Genomic DNA, 17244 nt, shown 5'->3' with positions numbered 1-17244 from the left:
ACACATCTCTCCCTGAATGCCCCACTTCCATTTGCAATCTTTCCGGTAGTGGATCCATAGAGTTTTCTTGGGAAAAATACGGAAGTGGTTTGCCACTGTCTCCTTCCACACAGTAAACTTGAATCTCCACCCTCGACTTTCTCCCATGCCCTGCTGCTCAGCACAGATGAGTTTTGACTTGTTGCAGGTGGCCTTCCACTTGCTAGCCACTGCCCAAGCTAGGAACGGAACGGACAAGCCACTGCTTGACTCTCCCTCCTGTAGTCAAGACTGGTAGAGTACTGGAAACTCTCCAGGTACGACCCTGTGAGCTTAAGAAATGGGGTGTATATGAGATAATCAGACTGGACATAGTCGCTCACATAGGGCTCACAGTATAAAGCCCCATTTTATGGATGAGGTAATGGAGGCAAAGCAGAGTTTAGTGATTCGCTCCAGGTCACATAGCAGACGTGTCAGAGTCAGAATTAGAACTCAGGTCCTCTGGCTCCCAGGTGTGTGTTCTATCCACTATTCCAAGCTGCTTCCCTGAGGGCAGAGATCATGTCTACCAACTCTATCGCACTGTAGCCACCCAAATACTTTTTCCTTCATTCACTTATTCTTTCATTCATATGTATTTATTGAGTGCTTACTGTGTGCAGACCCTGTACTAAGCACTTGGGAATATAACAATAAAAAGACACACTCCCTGCCCACAATGAGCTTACTGTCAAGGGTGGGGTAGACAGACATTAATATATATAAGCAATTAACAAATACCTACATTATTATTATCATTATTAAAAAGATTACAGATATGTACAGAAGTGCTGTGCGACTGAGAAGGGGGAAGAACAAGGAAAGCAAGTCAGGGTGGCACAGAGGGAGTGGGAGAAGAGGAGAAGAGGTGGTTAGTCAGGGAAGGCCTCCTGGAGGAGATGTGCCTTCAATAGGCTTTGAAGGTCGGGAGAGTAATTGTCTGTGGGATTTGAGGAGGGAGGGCGTTCCAGGTCAGAGGCAGGACGTGGGCATGGTGTTGGTGATGAGATAGAAGAGATCGAGGCACAGCGAGAAGGTTAGCATTAGAGGAGCGAAGCTTTTGCTCTAGGTTGCAGTAGGAGAGTAGTGAGGTGAGGTAGGAGAGGGGAAGGTGATAGACCACTTTAAAGTCAGTGGGGAGGAGTTTATGTTTGTGGCGGATGTGAGTGGGCAAACTCTTCCCACTTTATACTTAGATTGTGAGCCCCTTGGGAGTTAGGGACAGTATCTAATTCCCACCCAACGACAATAGTGACAATGATGGTATTTATTAAGTGCCCACGATGCACCAAACAAGACACAAGTTATCAGAATGGGCACCATCCCTGTACCAAAAGGGGCCAACAGACTAAGAGAATATTTCATCCCTATTTTATAAATGAGGAAACTGAGACACCAAAAAGTTAAGCGACTTGACCAAGGTTACACAGCAAGCAACTAAAGGAGCCAGAACTAGAGTCAATGTCTTCTCTCTCCCAATTCCAGGCTATTTACTTCAGCTATGCTTCCTCCTCTATTTTTTAGCTAAAGGTGACTGATAGGAAGTGTGTCTTTCATTCTCACTTCCATTTCTTCTTCAGCTTCTCCTATTTGGAAGTTTCCAAATAAATGTTGGAATTGGGTCCAAACATTTTGTCAGAGCTGATATTCCATTAACTACCATGATTCCCCCTTGTAAAAATTTCATCTCTTTGGTCTATTAGAGTTGAGCCAGTGGGAAAGAACAAAAATATAGTCCTTGATGTAGTTCCAAAAGGCAGATGACAAATCTGTGTCAATTAAAAAAGACAATTAAATTAGGTAACATCGCAAGGATAACAAAGCCAGTTCACCCAATACTTACCTAATGAAAGGCCGATAAATACTCACGCTGAATAATTTACAAAGATTGCGGAGTTCAATGCAAACTCCATGACCCTTTGGACAATGAGACTGAGCTCAATTAACCGTGCATGCTTTGTTGAGAAACGTAGCACCCCGGTGCTATTCTGAAGACTGCATTCTGCAATTATTAAAGAAGGAAAACACTGTCTTTGTAGTTTCCGTACCCTGTTAGAGTTGAGGTTACCTTCCTTTTAGAACTAGCTGTGACATGAAATATCACTTTGCCAAAAAAAGGGGAGGGAGCAATTATTTTAATAATGTTTCTGGAGTGGAAGAGCTATTACATTTCACCTGAACACTTTTATCTGCACATTACTGGAGTGATACTGTCACTTTAGAAAGCGCATAATTTGCTTCCATTAGCAAATGACAAGGCTGCCAGTAACATTGAGACCCAGAGTGTTTTGCTGCTTCAAAAAGAGCAGTTGGGGTCCAGGGAAAGGGGAGTACAGGTGAAGAAACTGAAGTTTTGGGGAACAGGGATCTACTCTCCCCAGGATTTTGTATGCATTCCCCTTCTAGCTTTTTCTTGCATGGACACAAACTCTACTGCTCCCTAAAAAGCAAGTTTGAGAGAATGGGAACTTACTGATATATTATTTATTTGCATTAAAGTCTGTCTTCTCCTCTAGCCTGTAAGCTCGTAGTGGGTGAGGAATACGTCTACCAACTCCATTTTATTGTACTCCCCCAACCACTTAGTACAGGGCTTTGCACAGGGTAAGAGCTCAGTAAATACAATTAACTGATTGATTGATTGATTCCTATCTGTGTTTCTAAGTAGGGAGTCAGAAAGAGTCTTATATGCCTGTTTGAACTCAGTATGAATTATTTCCATTCCTTTCTTCATTTCCCCCAATTGTTAACAATCTTCATGACAACAAACTCTCTTCACACAGTCCGTCTTCCTCTGGAGGTGGGGAACCCGGGATGGAAGATTGGGGTGGATGAATTCATTCATTCAATCGTATTTATTGAGCACTTACTGTATGCAGAGCACTGTACTAAGCGCTTGGGAATGTACAATGTAGCAACAAAGAGAGACAATCCCTGCTCACAGGGGTTTCCTCATTGAACTTAAGGCTATTGTTTTATTCTTTTTACACAATAGGTTAGAAAGAGCAGTGCTTGGCACATAGTAAGCGCCAAACAAAAGCCATCATGATTAAATGTGTCTGTTTGGATAACAACCTTATTTTATTGCTGCCCAGCTAAACACCCTTTATTGTCTGTTTTAGGGGCATTTGATTATCTGCTCCCAGATTGCATCTCTGATTTTGTTCCGACTGATCACCTGTTGGCTGCTAATTACTTTTTCTACTCAGGACTTTTTGACTTTGAATCCTTTCCTTCAAAGAGCCAATGACCTACCCCAGCTTGGTGTTCTAGAATGACGTTGTATATGCACTTCCTTATTCAAACTTGCAGGTCACTGGATAAAGCTTGAACACAAATTGGTCCATAGGTGATGCCTGCCAAAAACCATTTGTTATTCTTCCCTGTTGACATTGATGTAAAATCTGCTGCAACCCAGTGGCAGTGGTGGAATGAGATGCTCTTTCTTCCAGTGGCTTGCTGCGTGACCTTGGGCAAGTCACATAACATCGATGGGCCTCATTTTCCTCCTCAGTAAAATGGGGATATGAGCCTCATTTAGGACAGGGACTGTATTTAATCTGATCACCTTGTATCTATCCAAGAATTTACTACCCATGAATCCAGCAAGGATTATTCTATTAGTAACACATATAGAAAATGTGCTACTTCTCTACATTGAGGATTACCTTCAAAAATCTTCCTCACAATTCTATTTATCTATCATCTATCTATCTATCTTTCTTCTTACCTCTCTACTTATCTACCCATTTGTCTATCTATCTAGTCATCCAACTATTTATTTCACAGGGATAATCTCTGTAGATAGCCATATTAATGGATTTGTAATACTAAATAATGAAATATAAATAATTTTCTGTTTCTTATAAATTAAGCCCAACTAGAATGTATGTCCTTCATATATATAGCCTAAATTTAAAAGGACACATGCATTAAAAAATGCGTGTCACAATAATGATTATCATGATAATAATAGTAGTAATCATGATAATGATAACAATAATATTATCTGTTAAGCACTTGTTACACATCAAGCATCTTCATAAGCTCTGGGAAAGATACAAGTCGATCGGAAATGGTTCCGGTCCTGCAAGTGGTGTTATCTCCAGTGAAAATCCATTTTTCTATCCCCAATTCTCCTAAGAAAAACATGCTTTCCAGCACTGATCAAAACTGCAGGATCAGGTGGCAACAACGTGTCAAGATAAAGGAGCAGCAGTGCCAAGATCCTGTTATTAGCATTATTCATAAACTTTCTAACTTTAGGAGCAGCAGACTATTTACCATTCACCATGAGGGCGGAACAAGTGCATTCAAGCTTCAAAATCAATGACATGCAGTCCTCCATCCGGGGCAAGAAGGGAAGAGATGGTTCCTAAAACCCAGCAGGCTGCTTTTTAATTCACACTTACGTTTCCACTTGAGGACACAAGCCCAAACAAACTGCTCTTCCTCACCAGACACTCCCTGGGAACCAGTCTCCCCCTGGGCAACTTTAATCATGATCGGATAAGAGCATCTTTCCCACTCCAGTCCAGTTCCAGGAGGCTTAGGAGAAGGGAGTTGTTTGGCTGCTTGATTTACATAATGCACAGATGTCAACTGGCAAAGCCCACTGTGTCCCCCAGAATTGTAGCTTTTGTTTTCTCTGCAATTTGGTTCCCTTTCAAAGCTGTAATTAGGGATACTTTGCTAGGAAAATTGTTAGGTGAAGACCAGCAATCAGCACTATATAGATAATATAACAGTTCCCCCAGAATAATACCCTTAGGTTGGAGTTGCAGCTTTGTAATTTGATGCTGTCTAGACTTGCCTAAGGGAGAGAAAGCAAGTGGGTTCAAACTGTCCTGGTTAACTATCGGGTTCCTCTAGTAAAATTTCAAAGCTGTTTTAGTGCTATCTGAGAAGCAACAACGTGGCTTAGTGGAAAAAGCTCGGGCCTAGGAGTCAGAGGACCTGGATTCTAATTCCAGCCCCGCCACTTGCCTGCTATGTGCCCTTGGGCTGTTCATTGAAATTCTGTTTTTTAATGGTATTTGTTAAGCACTTACTTTGTGCTAGACACTGTATTAAGCGCTGGGGTAGATACAAGCTAATCGGCTTGGACACAGCCCATGTCTCAAGTGGATCTCAGGGTAGGTAATTGAGGCACCGTGAAGTGAGGTGACTTGCCCAGGGTCACCCGGCAGACAAGGAGTGAAGCTAGAATTAGAACCCAGGTACACCCGACCCCCAGGGATGTGTTCTATCCACTAGGCCTAGCTGCTAGCTCAAAATCACAATCATGACGATGTGTTTGGTAAAAGAGTTGAGAGGAGCCTGTGTATGTATTTGTGTTTTCTCCAACTTTTATTTTTAAAATGTGAATGAGAATGAATGTCTTCAGATGCCCCCATTCCCCATATCAACCCCCACCTGAGGGAGTGAGAAGGCCAAGAGAGATGAGAAAGGGAAAGGCAAGAATAGGATGGTTAGAAAGAAGTTGAGAGGTGAGAGAGTCAGGGATTTGCATCTGGGAAATGTAGAGCGTCTGAGCAACCTGACTCTTTATAAGCAGGGAACATGGCTGCTAATTATGTTTTTGTATTGTATTCTCCCAAATGCTCAGTACAGTGCTCTGCAAACAGTAAGTGCTCAATAAATACCATTAATGTTGATGATGATGAAGAAATCTTCCAGTGGTAGGGCCTTTATTCAGGGAGAGGAAGAGAAGGGTGAGGGAGGGGGAAGGGACAGTCAGCTGAGGTAGGGAATTTGTGGACAACTGGACCTTCCATTTCTGATTTGCCACCATCTTGAAGCCAGATATCCCATTGCACTGGTGGCCCATTTTTTTATGGTCTTTGCTAACTGTTCTCTGTGTCAAGCTTGGTTGTAAGCACTGAGATAGATACAAGTTAATAAGGTCAGACACAGTCCCTGTCCCACATGGGGCTCACAGTCTGAGGAGGGAAAATAGGTATTGAATCCCCAATGTGCAGTTGAGGAAACTGAGGCATAGAGACGAGAAGTGACTTCCCCAAGGATACACGGCAGGCAAGTGGTGGAGCCAGGATTAGAACCCAGGTCCTCTTGAGTCCCAGGCCTGTGGTCTTTCTACTAGGCCATTCTGCTTCCCACCTTGGTCCATTCTCAACACATTGCTCCTTTGGGACCTGTCGCTTTGGGGAAGAAAAAGGCTTATTATGTGTCAGATGCTGGAGGTAAGCACTGGGGTAGATTCAAGCACTTAGTTCAGTGCTTTGCACACAGTAAGCACCCAATAAATACTATTGATTGAATTCAAGATTATCGGGTTGGACACAGTCCCTGTCCCACATTGGGCTCACAGTCTCAATCCCCATTTTACAGATGAGGTCACTGAGGCACCACGAAGTCAGGTGACTTGCCCAATGTCACCCAGCAGGCAAGTGGCAGAGTTGGGATTAGACTCCCAGGCCTGTGCTCTAACCATTAGGCAATATGGTTTCCCTAGGGCAGATTAGGGGTGCCAGGCCACCTGGAAGTGCTAACTTAGTGGGAGACGCCAGGGCAAACCCAGGAGTTCCCTTCCCGAACACCTGCTCCTTTCTCCGTCTCCGAAACCAGGGCCCCAGGAGTCAGTCCCAGCAACAAGGAAAATGCAATTGTCCTGTCATTCATTCTGGGTCAGTGAAATAACTCATTTCCCCAATCTGTTTCCACTTCATCAGGAAGGTGCAAAAACCCTCCCTGAATTCTAGCACGGTCCTCTTTCCCCATTCTCTGCTGCCCCTGAATCCACAACCCATTTCTGGTTTTCCCACTGCTCTTCATTTTCTGTCAGCTGTCGAAAACCTGGCAGGTTTTGAGGAACTTCCTTTCTGTTCCCGGCTCTTTCAGTGAATAACTCAAATCCCAAGATAGGTTTTGACTCTCAATTTTTGTTTATATTTATGGTCTCCCCATCCTTCTCATTTGGTATCAAATAAACCTCCATGTGAGACAGGGACTGTTTCAGGTCTGATCATCTTGCAGCGTGGTTCAGTGGAAAGAGCCTGGGCTTTGGAGTCAGAGGTCATGGGTTCGATTCCTGACTCTGCCACTTGTCAGCTGTGTGACCGTGGGCAAGTCACTTCACTTCTCTGTGCCTCAGTTACCTCATCTGTAAAATGGGGTTTAACTGTGAGCCTCATGTGGGACAACCTGATTACCCTGTATCTACCCCAGCGCTTAGAACAGTGCTCTGCACATAGTAAGCGCTTCACAAATACCAACATTATTATTATTATTATTATTATCTTGTGTCTACCTCGGTTCTTAGTTCAGTGTCTGGCACAAAATAAGCGCTTAAAAAGCACTAGCTCCATTGCCGAACTTTACCACTGGCAGTCTGAACCACATTTATTTCTAGTCACAGTGGGACGAATGAGAGAAGATGGCAAATGATGGGGGAAACAGGTTTTGATCCCCTCAACACTAGAAGCTTGTTGGGTGGTATTTGTTAAGCACTTAACTATGTGCCAGACACTGTACTAAGCAGTAGGGTAGATGCAAGATAGGTTGGACACAGTCCCTGTCCCCTGTGGGGCTCACAGTCTTAATCCCCATTTTACAGATGAGGTAACTGAGGCCCAGAAAAGTGAAATGACTTGCCCAAGGGGACACAACAGACAAGTAGCAGAGCTGGGATTAGAGCCCAGGGCCTTCTGATTTGCAGACAGTGCTTTATCCATTAGGCCAATGCTGCTTCTATATCTACAAACTCTGTAATGTTATCATATCGTACTCTCCCAAATGCTTAATACAGTGCTCTGCACACAGTAATCGCTCAATAAATATGATTCATTGATTGAATCATACACTCTTATTACTGAATATCTCATAATTTGAATCCAGTTGTTACCTTCATTTAAGTAGCTATGAAAGAGGAGATTTAGCTGAATCTGCCCAGGATTACAGATGTAACGTTTTATCTTGAGATAGAGGAATTGTAATATGTTAGGATATTTCAAATGCATGGAAGGAACTTAGAAATCTAAGAATAATGAAATGGCTTTACAGTGAAAGGAATTCATCCTCATCAAGATTTACTAAACCGAGTTAAGTATGTCCGAAGGGAATTAAAAAAGTGCCCAAGGGCTGACATACTATTACGTGAGTGAGGAGGTTCATAATAATTGTGGCATTTGTTAAGTACTCAGTATATGCCAAACTCAGGACTAAGAGCTAGGGCACATCCAATACAATCAGGTCAAGTTGTGTCAAGTGAAGCTCGCAGTCTAATTGGAAGGGAGAGGAGATATTTAATCCCCATTTGACAGAGGAGCAGCGTGACCTAGAGGAGAGTGCCCAGGAGTCAGATGGATCTTGGGCAAGCCACTTCACTTTTCTGTGCCTCAGTTACTTCATCTATAAAATGGGGATTATGGCTTTGAACCCTATGTGTGGCAGGGACTGTGTAAAATAAAATACAAATAAAATATTTTATTTACCTCAATGCATAGTACAATGTCTAATATGTAGTAGTGCCTAGTAGATATCATAAAGGAGGTGAGATGCTGTCCCTGTCCCTCATGGGGCTCACAGCAATAGGGGGTGGGAGAACAGGAATTGAACCCCTATTTTACAGATGAGGAAACTAAGGCACAGAGAAGTTAAGTGACTTATTAAAGATCATGCAGCAGGCAAGTGGTGTAACTGGGATTTTAGAACCCAGGTCTCTTGACCCCTAATCCTGTGCTCTTTCCACTAGGCTACTCTGCTTCAGTCCATTGCTCAATAACAGTGTTTATTGAATAATTAATAGTATTTATTGAACACCTCTCCTTTCAGGATGGCACCTGGAGTGTTTCCAGTATACTACCAGTCTCAGCTATGGGAGGCAGAGTCAAGCAGAGGCAAATGTATTCCATTCCTAGCTTGGCCAGTGGCTAGTGAGTGGAAGGCAATCTGCTACAAGTCAAAACTCACCTGTGTTGGGCAGCGGAGGGATGGGAGAGAGTCGAGGGCAGAGATTCAAGTTTATTGTGAGGAAGGCTTCAGTGGTAAACCACTTCCATATTTTTACCAAGAAAACTCTCTGGATATACTACCAGAACGATTGCAGGTGGCAATGGGGTGTTCTGGGAGAAATGTGTCCTTGGAGTTGCCATTGGTCAGAAATGGCTTGAAAGCATAAGACAAAAATCCCAGTGTTTGGCACAAAGTAAGTTCTTAACAAATACCACTACTACTGTTATTACTTAAAGTAAAAGACACTCTCAGTGACCTAAAGGAGCTTACTATCTAATGGGAGAGCCCATCCCAAATGTGTGAGTCAAGTGCCTAGTTTGGGTGGAAACTGACCACAGCCTTGGGACCGGAGAATAGGTCTGTGGTCAGAGAACCTGGGTTTTAATCCTGGATCTGCCACCTTTCTGCTCTTTGATCTTGGGCAAGTCACTTCACTTCTCTGTGCCTTAGTTACCCCATCTGTAAAATGGGGATTAAGACTGGGAGCCTCACGTGGGACAGTGACTGGGTGCAACCTGATTACCTGATATCTACCCCAGTGCTTAGTATAGTGCCTAGCAAATCACAAGCACTGAACCAATACCATAAAAAAGTCACTTAGCCTCTTTGAACCTCATTTTCCTCATCTGTAAAATGGGGATTCAATTTATTTTCTCCCTCCTGCGTAAGCTCTGCACCCCAAGGGGGACCGGGACTGTATTGACAGGGTTATCTTGTAGCTACCTCAGCACTTAATACACTTAGCATCTAGTTAGTGCTTAACAAATATCACAATTAAGAGTATCGATCATTCATACTTACTGAGAGCTTATTGTTTGCAGAGCACTGTACTAAGCACTTGGGAGAGTCTAATAGAATAGTTGGTAGACAGGTTCCCTGCCCCCCAGGGAGCTTACTGTCTAGAGGGGGAGACTGACATTAAAATAAATAATGGATTTGTATTTAAGTGCTCTGGGAGTGAGAGTGGGGCACATAAAGGATACAAATCTAAGTGCAAGGGTAAACACAGAAAAGAGAGGCCTTAAATGAGAAGGCTTATTGGCTTTGAAAGTGAGGAGAGTATTGGTCTGTCAGATATGAATAGGGAGAGACTTCCAGACCAGAAGCAGAATGTGGATCAGGGGTCGAGATAGATGAGATGGAGGTACAGTGAGTAGGTTGGCATTAGAAGAGTAGGAGGTTAGGGAGGTGAGATAGGAGGGGAGAAGGTGATTAAATGCTTTGAAGCCAAAGGTAAGGAGATTCGTTTTAATGAGGAGTGGATGGGCAACTACTAGAGGTTCTTGAGGAGTGGGGAAATGTGATCTGAATGTTTTTTTTAGAAAGATGATCTAGGCAGGAGAGTACAAAATAACTGAATTGGTCAACCCTATCCCTTACCATAAAGACGATTTGGGCTTTAGAGAGGTTAGAGAGACCACAAAAATGTCCCAGTTGTCTAACTAATCCACTCTGCAGTTAATGAACTGGATGTGATGATCTCACAGGTGGTAGCAGTTTACCCTGGTTGCTATGACAGCTATACAGAAAGGTTTACAAAAGAGTGGAACCTCAAAATAGACTGATCCCACTGCTTGATTTTGACTCTCCCAAGCTCTTAATACATTGCTCTGCACAGAGTAAGCGCTTATTATGCTATTTGTTAAGCGCTTACTATGTTCCAGTCACTGTACTAAGCTCTGGGGTGGATTCAAGCAAATCAGGTTGGACACAGACCTTGTCCAAGCCGAGGATCACAGTGTTAATCCCAGTTTCACAAGTAAAGGAACTGAGGCCCAGAGAAGTGAAGTGACTTGCTCAAGGTCACACAGCAGACAAATGGCAGAGCTGGGATTAGAACCCAGGACCTTCTGACTCCCAGGCCCCATACTCTATCCACAAGACCACTCTGCACTGATTGATTGATTGATTGTGATTGATCTTTTAGAGAAGCAGCGTGGCTCAGTGGAAAGAGGCCAGGCTTTGGAGTCAGAGGTCATGGGTTCAAATCCCGCCTCTGCCACTTATCAGCTGTGTGACTGTGGGCAGGTCACTTAACTTCTCCGTGCCTCAGTGACCTCATCTGTAAAATGGAGATTTACTGTGAGCCTCACGTGGGACAACCTGATTACCTTGTATGTCCCCCAGCGCTTAGAACAGTGCTCTGCACATAGTAAGCACTTAACAAATACCAACATTATTATTATTATTATCTTTCTAATGGGGGTAGCCAAATCCAGTCCCTGCAGCATATTTTTGGATCATTGCATTTTTATCCATTCATGAATATGGCCATTAATGTTTGAGATGGAATGTCTTATTTCCAGTGTTGTCTTGGCACAAAGCTCATCACTTACAGTAGTAACTCAAAGGTAATTCCCCCCTTCAAAGCCCTATTGAAGACTCACCTCCTCCAGGAGGCCTTCCCAGACTAAGGCCCCCTTTTCATCAGCTCTTCCTCCCCCACCCACACTGCTCCAACTTGCTCTTTTTGCTCTACCCCCTTCCCTGCCTCACAGCACTTATATATATATATATATACACACATATCTATAATTCTATTTATTTACATTAATTCCTGTTTTAATTCTTCTGATGTGTATATGTGTCTCTAATTATATTTATTTATATTGATACTATTGATGCCTGTTTACTTGTTTTTATGTCTGTCTCCCCTGTTCTAGTCTGTGAGCCCATTGTGGGCAGGGAGTGTCTCTCTTTGTTGCTGAAATGTACTTTCCAAGCACTCAGTACAGTGCCCTGCACACAGTAAGCACTCAATAAATACAATTGAATGAACGAATAAACTTGAGTGCTTGACTTTGCCACCCTTGACTCTCTCCCAAGATGTTGCAGCCCAGCACAGGGGAGTTTTGACTTGTAGCAGATTGCTTTCCACTCGCTAGCTACTGGCCAAGCTAGGAATGGAATGGATATCGCTCCGTTTGGCTCTCCCGCCCATAGTCGAGACTGGTAGAGTACTGGAAACTCTCCAGATGCGACCCTGAGAGGGGAAGTGCTGGGATAGATATGAGTTAATGAGTCCTAGTTCCACATGGGGCTCACAATTTAACTTGGAGACTCATTTGCCTAATTAGATCTGCCACATAATCCTCCTCCCAAAAGGTCACTCAGCAGTCAAATGATAGAGCCAGGACTAGAACCCAGACCTTCTGATTTCCAGCCCTGTGCTCTTTTCACTGGGCCTTAATGCCTTTCACTTTACTGTGATGTTTGTCAAGCATTTTCTAAGCACCAAGCATGGTACTGGGGCAGATACAAAATAGTCAGGTCAGAAGCAGTCCCTGGCCCCCACAGGCTCACAATCTAAGGGGGAGGTAGAACAGGCTAAACTTCTCACTCTAACTCCATCTCGTTTATCTCGATGCTGACTTCTCGTCCACATGCTACCTCTGGCCTGGAACATCCTCCCTCCTCATATCAGACAGACAATTGCTCTTCCCCACTTCAAACCCTTAATGTAGGCACATCACCTTCAAGAAGCCTTCCCTGTCTAAGCCCTCCTTTCCTCTTCTCCCACTCCCTTCTTTATCACTCTCACCTGCTCCCTTCATTTATCTTCCCTTCTATCCCCACAGCACATGTTTATATATATAATATATATATATACACACACATATATAATATATGTGTTATGTATTTATTTATATTAATGTCTGTCTCCCCATCTAGACTGTGAGTTCACTATAGGCAGGGAATATGTCTGTTTGTTCTTGCATTGTACTCTCCCAAGTTCTCAGTGCAGTGCTCTGCACATAGTAAGCGCTCAATAAGTACTATCAAATGAATGAACAGGCATTTAATTCCCATTTTACAGTGGAGGAAACTGAGGCACAGAGAAGTCAAGTGACTTTCCCAAGGTGACACAGTAAGCAAAGGTTGGAATGGGATTAGAACCCTGGACCTCTGAATCCCAAGCCCATTCTCTTTTCTCTAAGCTATGCTGCTTCTAGAACTGGAACTAAGGTGGATCTGACCTTATTTGTGGTTGGTTATTCTCGATTTGTCATTTTACATGGAAGATAATGACTGGCACCCTGATAAGAACCCAGATTTCTCCTTTATCGACTCAAACATGAAAATATCTTTGGTGACAGTCACACGTTGGGACATTTCCTCTTATGTGTCTCGGGTGACATTCACGAGTTCAGACATTTCTACCTAGTGACCTGGACCAGCCTCTTGGTTCATTGAACATGGGCAGTTTCTCACCTTGCTCTGTGGGAAGAATTGATTTCAAATCAAACTCTGTGTCCTGATCAGCAATAGGAGGTGCAGGAGAGCATGAAATCTGGACCCTGCATGCCTGCTGGGTACACAGTGGGGGACAAAAGATCCTTGGAGGGAAAGAGGAAGACGGTAGCCACCATTTTCAGTCAGTTGATCAGTCAGTTGTATTGAGCCTTTACTGGGTGCAGAGCACAGTACTAAGTGCTAGGGAGAGTAGAAAATAATAGACACATTCCCTGCTCACAAAGAGCCTGCAGTCTAGAAGAGGAGAAACATACTAATATAAATAAATACAATTTCAGCTATGTTCATAAATGTTGTGGGCCTGGGGGCCAGGGAGTCAATAAAAGGGGCAATTTAGGGAGACGCTGCAGGGAGTGGGAGAATGGAGGGCTTAACCAGGGAAGGCCTCTAGGAGGAGATGTACCTTCAATAAGTTTTCAAGGGGGGAAGAGTTGTTGTCAGTCGGATATGAAGATGGAGGGTGTTCCAGGCCAGAGGCAAGATGTGGTTGAGATGTCGGTGTTGATATAGATGAGATGGAGGCGCAGCGAGAAGGTGAGCATTAGATGAGCGAAGTATGCGGGCTGGGTTGTAATAGGCAGGTAGCGAGGTGAGGTAGAAGTGGGCAGGTGATTGACTGCTTTTCATTTTGACTTTTCACTAAAGGAGGAAAGTAGAAGAGAACAGAAGAGGGAGAGGAGCATTGCCGCTTAATGCAACATTAACTGGCTAATTTGGGATTTAGAAATTGGATCCCTTATATACACCTTCAAATTTGTTTGGAGATTATTAATCGCTGTAATACATTTGCCGAAATGATTTGGGGCTTTTTTCAAGACTCAGGCATCTGCCCTTGCAGATTCTAGGTCAGTTTGGAAACTGTGAAAATGTGTCACCTGCACCTGATAGAGAAGCAGCATAGCCTGAAGCATGGGTAGAGCACAGGTCTGGGAGTTGGTAGAACCTGAGTTCTAATCCCTCCACCCCATTTGTCTGCTGTGTGACCTTCTGTAAGTCACTTTACTTCTCTGTGCCTCAGTTACCTCATCCTTAAAATGGGGATGAAGACTGTGAGCCTCATATGGGACAGAGACTGTGCCCAACCAGACAACTTTATATCTGCCCCAGTGCTTAGTATGGTGCCTGACACATAGCAAGCCTTAACAAATACCATGAAAATATAAATAGTGAAGGAATTTCTCATCACCAAAGGGATGCAAGGTGGTGGGAGACTACTACTTACACTGTCTGGGATGAAACTGAAATGGAAAGTATTTCTTCAGAAAGCGAATAGGTTTTCATCTTTATGCTTTCCTTCCCTTTGTCCTTTATAGTATCCAGTTCGATCCACTTGTCAGAAGTATCTCTCCCATCAGATAGGCGGTGGAAAATGGGAATTCAGGCCCTTTTATTAAGCTCCAACATCTCCAAATATAAATAACCACAGCTGGAAATCTTGTCTATACAATATTTCAGCGGCAGGCAGCCCAGCCCAGGTGGCATGGGTGTCGACGCATAATATTTTCCTGGAAAATAGAGAAATGATCGCCACAGTGTATTGTGGATTAGCCCTGCTCTTTTCTACTGTTTTACTGTTTCACTGTTTCCGACGTATCTGTCTCCCATTTTAAAGGTGTCTACCAACTCTTATATTGTACTCTCCCAAGTACAGTGCTCTGAACACAGTGAGTGCTCAATAAATATGATTGATTGATTGTGAGCCCCTCATAGGACAGGTATCATGATTTAATTCCACTTGTGAACGCTCTCCTAGTGCTTAGTTCAAAGTAATATGTGCTTAGTAAATACCATTGTCTGGTACTCTCCCAAGAGCTTATTACAGTGTTTTGTATAGAGTAAGCCTTCAAAAAATACTACTACTCCCACTAAGGATATGTGTTTTCTTCAAGCCGTTCTGGCCAGTACTGAGCTGTTATTTTCTTCTATGGTTTCCTAGTTTCTAGTCATTCTTCTTTATACACTTATATAGTGATGTTTTTTCACTTGGTGTCACCGCCGAGAACTCGGATTGACTCAAACATAATTCCAGGACAGATCTTGGGAGGAGGGGGAGGAGTAGGGAGGAGAAAGGAGGGGAAAGAGAACAGGGAACAGCAGAGACCTGATGAGTCAGAATCAATCAGTAAGTTGTATTTGTTGCATGCTTACTGTGTACAGAGCACTGTACTAAGCGTCTGAGAGAGTACAGTACAACAGGGAGAGTGGGAGGAGAGACAGGAGCACCATGATACAGATCACCTATCTGTGACCACGTTTAGGATTGTCTAAATGATAATTGGGAACATGGCAACATCACAATGTCACAACTCAATAGCAGTATTTCTTGAGCCTTTGCAATTCCCTGGCTTCTTTGTACTAATTTTCCTTCTAATTCATTTTGTCCTCACTAGCTTTTGTCAAGACATCTGCATTTGTTTTTTTCCTTGTTCTGAATTCAGATTCCTATTGAAGTTGTCATTGTGTTTTATAACAGGCCTCACCTCTGCAGTGCTTATTAATCACTTACATTGAATATTCCCAGTTGCTTCATCTTAACCCTTGCCTCATGCACAACAGAATAATTGCCAATGCAAGAAATAGCCAAGATAAATATCAACTTTCTTCTTTCATGCTTATTCCTGACAATATTTTCCCTCTTTTTTTTTTCCCACATCCTGACTTTTTTTCTTTATCATTATCCATTAGAACTCAGAACTGGAGCATGTAATGGTATGGAGTACCAGGAAAAGGAGGGGCCCGGGAATCAAGATATATTTTTTTTATTCCCACTTCTGCTCTGGTCTCCTGTGGAGTGTTAAAAAGTGTCTACCAACTCTGATATTTTGTACTCTCCCAAACACTTAGTACAGTGCTCTGCACATAGTAAGTGCTCAGTGAATACGATTGATTCATTGATTGGTGCATGATTCCTTCGGAAAACTAAAAGGATATTACACATATAAGATAGGATCACCTTAAATTCTTGCTCCATTTGACAAACTCCCCTATGACTCAATGTCTTTTCGGGGTAGGAGAGTTTGCATATGTTGATGAAACTTAGAGATAGGCCTCTGAGAGATAGTGGAATCATAATGGAAAGGTCTAAGCCAAAGCTTCAGCCTATGTGCCAGGTGCCAAGTAAGCGCTTAACAAATACCTTTAAAAAAATGAAAGTGTGGGATGACAAAAAAACCCAAGTGTAGCTATGCCTTTCAACTTTAACTTTCCTTGGGTTGGATGGCTACTTTTTCATTTTATTTTTTTATTTTATGCTATTAGTTAAGTCCTTCTTATGTGTCAAGCACTGTTCTGAGCACTGGGGTGGGTACAAGATAATCAGGTTGGTCACAGTTACTGACTCACAAGGGGCTTGTAGTTAATCGCCCATTTTAAAGATGAAGGGACTGAGGCACAGGGAAGTTAAATGACAAAGGTTAAGTCACACAGCAGACAAATGGAAGAGCACTGGGATAAGAACCCAGGTCCTCTGACTTCTGGGCCCATTTTACAGATGAGGGAACTGAGGCATTGAGAAGTGTAGTGACACGGGTTAAGTAACACAACAGACAAGTGGGGGATTAGAACTCAGGTCTTCAGGCTTCCAGCCCTGTGTTCTAAGCACGAGGCAACATTACTTCTGCCGGTTTTTCATTTTACATTCATTCACAACCCATTACACCTCCTAAACACTTCCAATGGCACCTTCATTCTGGAAAGACAGACGATGAAGAGTCTAGTCTTTTCATGTAATATGGCCTCATACATTCTCTGGTGGAACCAAAGGTGTACCGGCTTTCATGCCAGTGAGCTATCGTTGTTTACATTACCACCTCTGATGGAAATCACTCTCTAAAACGTGACTTGTAAGCACTTCTCCAATTCATTAGATGACAATAAAGCGTCCTTACCTCGTATCATCACGCATTACCTCGTAATCTGGGAGATGATGGAGGAGAGATGTGGCTCTGAATAAAATCATTACCTCTTTCTATACGGCGGTAGGTGTGCTATAAACAT

The 17244-nt window shown here is 43.1% G+C and overlaps 2 non-coding genes across 2 annotated transcripts; one reads left to right on the top strand and one right to left on the bottom strand.

The window, feature by feature from the left end:
* The first annotated feature begins 8804 nt into the window (after positions 1-8804).
* Positions 8805-8942, top strand: LOC114815711. The gene has a single exon (XR_003763513.1). It is a non-coding gene; the product is annotated as a small nucleolar RNA SNORA7 (small nucleolar RNA).
* A 2907-nt stretch (positions 8943-11849) lies between these two features.
* On the bottom strand, positions 11850-11987 carry LOC114815872. Its single transcript, XR_003763674.1, has one exon. It is a non-coding gene; the product is annotated as a small nucleolar RNA SNORA7 (small nucleolar RNA).
* Positions 11988-17244: the final 5257 nt, after the last annotated feature.

This window comes from Ornithorhynchus anatinus, chromosome 12 (assembly GCF_004115215.2).
Source record: "Ornithorhynchus anatinus isolate Pmale09 chromosome 12, mOrnAna1.pri.v4, whole genome shotgun sequence".
NCBI classification, from domain to species: Eukaryota; Metazoa; Chordata; class Mammalia; order Monotremata; family Ornithorhynchidae; genus Ornithorhynchus; species Ornithorhynchus anatinus.
This window is presented reverse-complemented; position numbering and strand designations above follow the sequence as displayed.